This window comes from Pinus tabuliformis, chromosome 6, assembly GCF_031772625.1.
Source record: "Pinus tabuliformis cultivar Carrire ecotype Pingquan chromosome 6, CPIR1, whole genome shotgun sequence".
Classification (NCBI taxonomy): domain Eukaryota; kingdom Viridiplantae; phylum Streptophyta; class Pinopsida; order Pinales; family Pinaceae; genus Pinus; species Pinus tabuliformis.
In genome coordinates, this window is record NC_142292.1 from 1,854,310,723 (window position 1) to 1,854,320,736 (window position 10,014).

Genomic DNA, 10,014 nt, shown 5'->3' on the forward strand with positions numbered 1-10,014 from the left:
AAATGTGAGTGCATAGCCATCTTAGCAAACCACTATGTGGGAAATTGAATGAAGCCATACTTTGGTACATAGTTACCAAGTTCGCCCGAATCAGGCTAAAAAATTTGAAAATTCGCCAATTCGATACAAATATCGTATTATTCGATGAAATTCGATTCGGTTTTCAAGTATAAGTGGTTGGATAAGCGGTTAAATGAAAAATTAAATGCCTCAAAATCCGCGATTGGTGGTTTACGTAAACGGAACAGATTGTTCATTTAAGAGCGAATGTTAATGGCAGAACAAATAGTGGTAGGATGGCATCCGCGCAGAAGGAAAGAAACTGGAGAAATTGGAAAATCACAGTGGAATAGGAAAGTTTATAATTTTCCAACTTCATTATTGTTTTTATGGATTAAAAAGCTAGTAAAATAGGAAAAGGAAGAATCTGTTACACTGAATTCGTAATAGTTTGTTAATTTGTAATACATGTTAATTTTGCAATCACTGATTTTATGGAATTTTAGATATTTTTAAAAATGTTTATATTTATTAAGAAGAATTATAGATAAATCATTTTTAAAATTAAAAAGATACTTTAGATTTAAATTTAGAAATAAAGAAGTATTGAAGGGAACGAAAGTTTTTTTGGTGAATTGTATTTGTAAAATTATTATGTTATCTAGTTTATTGAATGTTATTCAAAATTCAAAATAAATTTAGAAAAGATTGGGCAAAAAATATCCCGGACACAACAAGAAATTTTTTAAAATGATCATTTTCAAGATGTACAGTGTCGAATTTTTTTCGAATTAAAAATTTCTTATTCGAATTTTTATCGTATCGTATTGAATTCGAATTCGAACTTGGTAACTATGCTTTGGTAGGCTCATATACAAGATTTGGTAGGAAAGAGTGTGAAGTGAAGACGAATGGAGAATGGTGTCCAAAGATGTGTGATTCATGCGTAAACCATAGGCGAACATTTGTGTTTAAAAAATATGTGTTTAAAGATATACTTGTAATTGGTAAACATAAAAATCTTTGCTAACATTATAGTTAGTAGAAACTAAAAACTCTTGAGCCATAAGACCTCCAAGTTGCTTATTCGTTGAAATAACCACTAGATGAAGTTCACAGGTAGAAGAAAAAGTGCTTTATAGATTATAAGATAACATTAAATTAAATTGAGTTGACCAACTTTGGTTTTCGTCGAGAGAATAATGAGCTGAGAACCGATTACAATAGTCCCTGGTCCCTACGACTATTACAATAGTCCCGGCCAGCCCCGAATCAGTAGGCTCTCATAACACAGCCTGTAAAAGTTTTTAGGCCAAAATAACTACATATGGTGGCAGCTTGTTGGCACCAGAGAAACATATTATCCTAGTACATAAATTATTGATATATTCTGGATACCATTATCTAAAACTGAAGAAGCCCAAGGTTTCAAAGTTTAGTAAATTGTCCTTTCTTTTTCAACCTTCTGCATTTCAATTTGAGGCCTTTCAATTTCTCTTCCAATTCTTCAACATCTGCAGAGTCATTTTCATCCAACCATTCTTCTACGCCATTTAAAATTTGCTCCATATCTTCTGAATTTGTGATGCTTCCCTTGATTCTGGCTTCTTTGACTCTGCTTCTCACGTTGTAAACACAAGTGGCCAAATTTTCTCTGGCAATATGCCTCTTTTTGGCCTCTTCATCCTCCCGTTGGAATCTCTTTGCATCACCCAACATTCTCTCAATCTCCTCTTTTTTCAGCCGACCACCGTCGTTAGCAATTGTAATCTGATTACTTACCCCGCTTCTTTCGTCCTCGGCTAACACTTTCAGGATTCCATCCACATCCAATTCAAACATAGCTTTAATTTGTCGCATTTCACATGGAGCTGCCTGAATTCCCCATAAAATAAATTGACCCAGCAAATTGTTGTCAACAACCATAACTCTCTCACCTTCATAAACATTAAATGACACATTGAGTAACCCATTGTCGCTCACTGTAGTGAAATGACCCTCCCTCCAAGTGGGAATGGGAGTATTCCCTGGTAACGACTACAGCCATAACATCTCCACGAACTTCGATTCCTAGACTCAAAGGTGTTACGTCCATCAGTACTAGGTGGACGCTTTCCTCGTTCAGGGTTGCAACCTGAAGTGCAGCACCATGTGCAACAGCTTCATCAGGATTTAAACTTTTGCAGAGTTGTTTTCCATCAAAGAAGTGTTGAAGGAGTTTCTGGAGCTTTGGAATGCGGGTGGAGCTGCCTACCAATACAACTTCATCAATTTGCTCTTTGCTCAGCTTGGCGTCTTCCAGACATTGCTTCACGATTTCCACACTTTTCGAGCAACTCAGCGTTGAGTGCTTCAAACTTGGTCCTTGCCCTTACAATCTTTATGTGAAATTCTAATCCTTTGTAGAGAGAATCAATATCAATCACAATTTCCACAGCAGAAGACAGACTTTTTTTTGCTCTCTCGCATTCTGATCAGAGTCTCCGAAGAGCTTTTGCATTTGTACTTAACTCCTTTTTGTTTCTTCTCTGGAATTGTTGAACACAGTAATTGAGCATCCTGTTATCAAAATCCTCCCCTCCAAAATGCATGTCTCCTCCAACAACCTTCACCTCAAATTTACCACTCTCAATAGTAATGATGGAAACGTCAAAAGTTCCTCCACCCAGGTCAAAAATCAGGATTGTCTTTTGTTCAGTGCAATGTGTAGAAAACCCATAAGCTATAGCTGCTGTTGTGGGTTCATTAATAATCCTCATCACATTAAGACCCGCAATGACAGCAGTGGCCTTCCTCTGGGAATCGCTAAAATAGGCCGACACTGTGACCACATCATTTTTGACATCAGATTTGAGATATGCTTCGGCTTGATGGGAATTTCTGATAATTCCAAAACAAAAATGACTGAACAGAATAGAGGATAATACTCTGTTTTTAACACAGGGAAGCTAAAATTGTTTTTGTTGAAGACAGAGTTTCAGCAACACACTAAAAAATTGTATTCATTAACAAAAGATTTTTGTTACAAAGTCCTTCCTCTCACAGAGGGATTCTACCAAATAAAACAAAAAAACTTTGAACCAACAAGTGAAACCCAAAATCCTTTGAGCTCACGGAAGCGGGAGATCAAAAAAAAAAAACTTCAGAGTTCTCTGCCTATGCACTGCTATGCATTACAAAACATTACTCTGTCTCCTTGAAAATATTTACACTGCTGTGTGTGTAAAGATTTTCATTTGCTTCATAAATTCGCGTACTGCTGCGTATTTTTCGTCTTTCATATATTCAACAAAAACAAAAAAACATAACATAACCCCTTTTGTTTGACTTGTGCCGTGTAAAAAAAAATTACATCTGTGAATTTAAAACAAAATAAATGCTTTACCTACGATTTACAACCACAGTACATTTCATTAAAATTACTTTACTGACAAAAACGACAGTCAACGAAACTTCCACTTCACGTTAAGCAATTTATGGTGCAGGCTTGTACACAACCGTTGATTTAATCGGACGGTTGACGACAATTCCCCGGAGGTCCCTTTCAACCTAACTTTAAGCGCCGGGGAATGGTCGTTTTCGAACAATTGTTGTGGCCACGTGTCGGCTCATTTGTATGCTCGCTGCCCCCTCGAGGAAAACCAGTGTTCGTGAAAGGCGGTGCAGGGAGGCAGAGCGGCAGTTTTCTGAAATAATAACTCGGCAGGGGAGATTAACATTTCAACACTCCCCTTTAATTTCAACTGTTGGGTTATCAATCATACCCAGACATTTCCTCAAAAATTCAAAACTTTTCTGCCCCAATGGTTTGGTCAGAATATCTGCAACCTGCTCCTGAGTTCTGCAGTGTTTTAAAACAATTCCTCCATTGTTTACCAATTCCCTGATGTAATGAAACTTTGTGTCAATGTGTTTCGTTCTCTTATGAAACACAGCATTCTTGGATAATGCAATCGCTGAACTATTGTCACAAAAAATCACAGTTCCTTTTGCTTGTTCTTGGCATAAACTCCTTAACATCATTCTCATCCAAATCGCTTGACACGTTACTGCTGTCGCTGCCACATATTCTGCCTCTGCTGTAGACAACGCTACAATAGGCTGTTTTTTAGAAGCCCATGAAATGGCTCCTGAACCCATGTGAAAAACATAACCGAATGTGCTTTTCCGATCATCTACACTTCTAGCCCAATCACTATCAGTGTATCCAATTAAATCTAAACATTCTGAAATAGTATATAAAATTCCAAACCTTTTAGTACATTTAGCATACCTCAGAATCCTTTTTGTTGCCTGCCAATGTGCTTCTTTTGGCCTCTCCATGAATCTGGAAATTAAACTAACAGCATGCATTATATCCGGCCTAGTTCCAGTCAAATACATAAGGCTGCCAACTATGCTCTTGTACAAACTAGGATCAAAATCCTTGTTGTTGTCCTTTTTGCTGAGTTTTAATCCCATCACTGTGGGAGTGATTGCTGCTTTGCTCTCCTACATATTAAATCTTCCCAATACTTCATTAACATATTTCCCTTGTGAGATAAAAATCCCATTTCCATTTTGTTCGACTTCTATTCCTAAGAAGTATCTTAGCAAACCCATGTCAGTCATTTCAAATTCTTCTTTCATGACTATTTTGAAATTTTCAATAAGATAATCATCATTACCTGTGAAAATAACATCAACAACATATAACACAACAATTAGTATTTTACTATCCTTTTCTTTGATGTAGAGGATGGTTTCTCCCTCACACTTTTCAAATCCATTTTCCAGTAGATATGAATCTATCCCACTGTACCACGCTCTTGGTGCTTGCTTCAGCCCATAAAGAGCTTTCTTCAATCTGCACACTTTATGCTCTTGACCTTTCTTTTCATAGCCTAGAGGTTGTTCAATGTAAACCTCTTCCATTAACACTCCATTTAGAAATGTTGACTTCACGTCCATTTGGTAAACTTTCCACTTGTTTTGTGTTGTTATGGACAACACTGCTCTCACGGTTTCCATTCTAGCAACTAGTGCAAAAGTTTCTTCATATTCTCTCCCATACTACTTCTTATATCCTTTGACAACAAGTCTTGCCTTGTGTCTTTCTATTTTGCCTTCAGCATTACTCTTGGTCTTGTAGACCCATTTAAGTCCAATGACTTCTTTTCCTTTTGGTAGTTCAACTAGATCCCATGTCTTGTTTCTTTCTATGGCATTGATCTCCTCATCCATAGCTTCTATCCATTTGCTACTCTTAATTTCTTCTTCGAAATGAACAGGGTCGTCAACATGAAAATTTACAGCAAACAAAGAGTTCATACCTTCATTTGCTGCCTCTTGTTCATAAATGTCACTTAAATTTCTGAACTTCTTACCTCTTTCATTTGGTGTACAAGTGCTTGAAGAAGCACTTGAATTTCCTCCTTATGGTGTGCTTGGAGAAGCATTTTCATTTCTCCTCAAGGGTGTCTCTTGCTGTCCTTGTGTTGGTGCTGCTGTTTTGGGATGTACTTCAGCCATCTCCTCATCATCTTCATCATGTGACAAAGAGTTTTTAGCATTCACTGTCTTCTCTATGCTTCCATCTCAAGCTTCCTCCTCAATGAACTGAACATCTCTACTCACAATAAGCTTCTTGGTGGATGGGTTATGCAACCTATAAGCTTTGGATTCCTCACTATATCCAATGAAAATACATTTCTCCCCTTTGCCGTCCAACTTCTTCCTTAGCTGATCTGGAATGTGTGCATAGGCCACACATCCAAAAACTTTCATGTGGGTGACTCCTTACTTTGTCTCACTCCATGCTTCTTCCGACACTCTGTTCATGACTGCTTTTGTAGGGCATCTATTCAAAATGTATGCTGCAGAGTGTACAGCTTCAGCCCAATAATCATTTGGCAAATGCTTTGCCTTTAACATGCTCCTCGCCATATCCATGATTGTCCTATTCTTCCTTCGACAACCCCATTTTGCTGTGGAGTGTACCTCATGGTAAACTGCTTATGAATTCCATTTTCTCTACAAAAACGTAGAAATTCTTTGGAGATATACTCACCTCCTCTATCAGTTCTTAGAACTTTGATATGCAGCCCACTTTGATTTTCTACAAGTGCTTTGAAATTGCAAAATCTTTCAAACACTTCACTTTTGTTCTTCAAGAAATAAACCCAAGTTTTTCTAGTAAAATCATCAATAAATGTTAGTATATAGTGGCTGCCTGCAAGTGATGGAGTTTGCATCGGTCCACATAAATCTGAGTGAAAAATCTCTAAGGGTGCTTTTGCCCTTATGCTTTTCCAAGATGGAAAACTTTCTCTGTGTTGTTTCCCCAAGATACAACCTTCAAAAAGGTGGTTTGGTTTCTCTATCAATGGTAATCCTCTTACCATTCCTTTTCTATTCAACAAGTTAAGGCCTCCAAAGTTGAGATGTCCAAATCTCAAGTGCCACAACCAATTTTCATCTTTTGGTTCGCTTTGGGAAGCCTCTTGTGTCACTACTGTTATTTCTTCTCCATTTTTTAAATCTGCTTTCATTCTGAGAGGGAACATCATGTTCCTTGTCATCTTCACTTCAGCAATACACTGTTTGCTGGGTGTTTTATCCATGATTGTGCATACATCATCCACAAACAAAACATTGTACCCCTTTTGAACAAGCTGTCCAATACTTAAGAGGTTACATTTCATTCCAGGAACATAATAAACATCTGCTATGGTTTTCTTTTCACCTTTCTTTGTTAAGACATTTACCTCTCCTTTTCCCATAACAGAAACTTTATTATCAGTCCCAAGTGTGACTTGTGACTTCACACTCTGATCTAACATAGAAAACAGGGCTATGTTTCTTGTCATATGGTTACTGCAACCGGAGTATAGAAACCATGCATCTTCACTCTTTTCTTCAGCTATATCACAGGTTAAGAACAAATTATCTTGGTTGATATTTTCTCTAGTGAAATTTGCACTAGTTCTATTACTCATATCATGTTGCTTCTTCCTACATTCATTTGAATAATGCCCATATTTTTTATAATAGTGACATTGGACATTGGATTTATCATACCTTTGTCCTTGAGCATGATGCTGTCCACTTTGTTGGTTGCTGCCTTGGCCTTGGTTCTAATTTGGATTGCTGCCTCTTCCTTGAGCATTTGCTGGACTGTTTCTTCCACCTCTGTTTTGGCTTCTGCCTCTTCCTCTCTTGTTTCCTCTACCTTGACCTCTTCCTCTTCCAAAGAACATCTGGGTCTTAAAGGCATGTTCTATAGATGAGTTTTCATTTCTACTCAATCTCTGCTCATGTGTTATCAGTGATGCATGTAGTTCATCAACTGAGAAGTTTTTGAGATCCTTTGTCTCTTCTATGGTGGTGAAAATCGCATCGAACCTTGAGGGTAAGATCCTCAATAGTTTCTCCACAATCCTCCTTTCTTCAAGAATCTCTCCATGAGACCTTATCTGTGTGACCAGACCAATCACATGTGTGAAGAATGAGTCAATATTATCTGACTCCTTCATGCAGAGAGTCTCAAAATCTCTCCTCAGCACCTGTAGTTTTTTTGTCTTCACTTTCTCCATGCCTTGATAGGTTATCTTGAGAGTCTGCCATGCTTCTTTGGATCTCTTGGCTGCTGCTATCCTTGGAAACACACTCTAATGCACTGCTTGATACAAGAAGTAGAGGGCTTTAGAATCCTTCTTCTTATTGCTCTTCAACAAATTTTTCTCTGTCTCAGTTAAGTTATTAAACTCATTTTCATCTACTGGTTCTTCAAAACCATCCTCAACAAATTCCCATAAGTCTTGGGAAGCAAGAAAAGCTCTCATAGTTATTGCCCAATAGTCATAGTTTTTCCCATTAAATTGTGGGAGCTAAGTATTAAAGATACCCATGCTAGTGCTGGCTCCAGCCATTCTTGCACTCTTAACTATGCTTCAGAATACTTGACTGTGTATTTTAAAATAACTGACTGTCTTCAACAGTAATACAAAAAATTAGAGAAATACCTTGGATTCTTTCTTGACTGGGTCTTCACTCTGCTGGAGAAGCTGCTGCAGCAAGAAATCCTTCCTTCAGCTTCTTTGACACCTTCAAAGAGCCTGGACAAGCTCTGATACCATGATGGGAATTTATGATAATTCCAAAACAAAAATGACTGAACAGAACAGAGGATAATACTTTGTTTTTAACACAGGGAAGCTAAAATTGTTTTTGCTGAAGACAGAGTTTCAGCAACACACATAAAAACTTGTATTCATTAACAAAAGATTGTTGTTACAAAGTCCTTCCTCTCACAGAGGGATTCTACCAAATAAAACAAAAAATACTTTGAACCAACAAGTGAAACCCAAAATCCTTTGAGCTCACGGAAGCGGGAGATCAAAAAAAAAAAAACTTCAGAGTTCTCTGCCTATGCACTGTTGTGCATTACAAAACAATACTCTGTCTCCTTGAAAATATTTACACTGCTGTGTGTGTAAAGATTTTCATTTTCTTCATACATTCGCACACTGCTGCGTATTTTCCCTCTTTCATATATTCAACAACAAGAAAAACATAACATAACCCCTTTTGTTTGACTTGTGCCGTGTAAAAAAAAATTACATCCATGAATTTAAAACAAAATAAATGCTTTACCTATGATTTCCGACCACAGTACATTTCATTAAAATTACTTTACTGACAAAAACGACGGTCAACGAAACTTCCACTTCACGTTAAGCAATTTATGGTGTAGCCTTGTACACAACCGTTGATTTAATCGGACGGTTGACGACAATTCCCCGTAGGTCCCTTTAAACCCAACTTTAAGCGCCAGGGAATGGTTGTTTTGGAACAGTTGTTGTGGCCATGTGTCGGCTGATCTGTATGCTCGTTGCCCCCTCGAAGAAAACCAGCGTTCGTGAAAGGCGGTGCGGGGAGGTAGACTGGCGGTTTTCTGAAATAATAACGCGGCAGGGGAAATTAACATTTCAACATGGCTATCATCTTCATCTTCGATAAGACCATAGAAGATATCTCCTCTGCAGAGAACTCCTTCCTCTGGCATTTGTACTCAACTTGGATGAATGGCTTGTCATTGTCCCCAGAAACTACAGTGAAGGGCCATAGTTTCACGTCACTCTGTACATCGAGGTCGCTAAATCACCTTCCAATGAGTCTTTTAACATCGAACACGGTGTTGTGGGGATTGGTTGCGACCTGATATTTTGCACCATCACCAACCAGCCTCTCAGAGGCTGTGAACACAACAATGGAAGGAGTGACTCTGTTCCCCTGATCATTAACAATAATTTCAATTCTATCGTGTTGCCACACTGCGACGCAGCTGTAAGTTGTTCCCAAGTCAATGCCAATAGCTCTCTCTTTACCGTTGGCATCCATATCTCATATGTGTGATCTCAATGTTCCTATGTTCCTCAACCAATTACTATGAAATAAGATAACTCCTAGCTTGAAAGTATGGCAATGCAGTGGAGTAACCAATTACTGTGAAATAAGATAACTCCTAGCTTGAAAGTATGGCAATGCAGTGGAGTAATTATAAGATGCAATTGACAATGCAGTAGAGTAAAAATAAGATGCAATTTACAGATAGAATCACATTCAAGCTTTTTTCAACCTTTCTCAACGAGAATCACATTCAAGCTTTTTTTAAACTAGTGTCATTTTTAATAGATTTAAACTTTTTTCAAACCAGTGTCATTTTTAATAGATTTATTTTAAATAGGATCGAACATGAGCTTAGATATTTTATAAGTAGAAATTATTTAAATATTTTATAAAGTTATTTATTTATTTTTTTAATTTTTTTAAAATATTATTTTGATATATAGATTAGATTATAGGTTCTCTCAAGTAAATAATATGATAATATAATAGATTGGATTATAAGTTCTCTCAAGTAGATAATGTATTTACCTAGGCAAGTTATAATAGATTGGATTATGAATACTAAGATCTAGAACGTTTTCTAATAAAATGATAAGTATCATTTTATTAGACAAATAGTCTACC

General features: G+C 37.2%; 1 pseudogene; it reads right to left on the bottom strand.

Moving 5' to 3' along the window:
- Positions 1-1,428: 1,428 nt before the first annotated feature.
- Positions 1,429-9,381, bottom strand: LOC149266443 (heat shock cognate 70 kDa protein-like; annotated as a pseudogene).
- Positions 9,382-10,014: the final 633 nt, after the last annotated feature.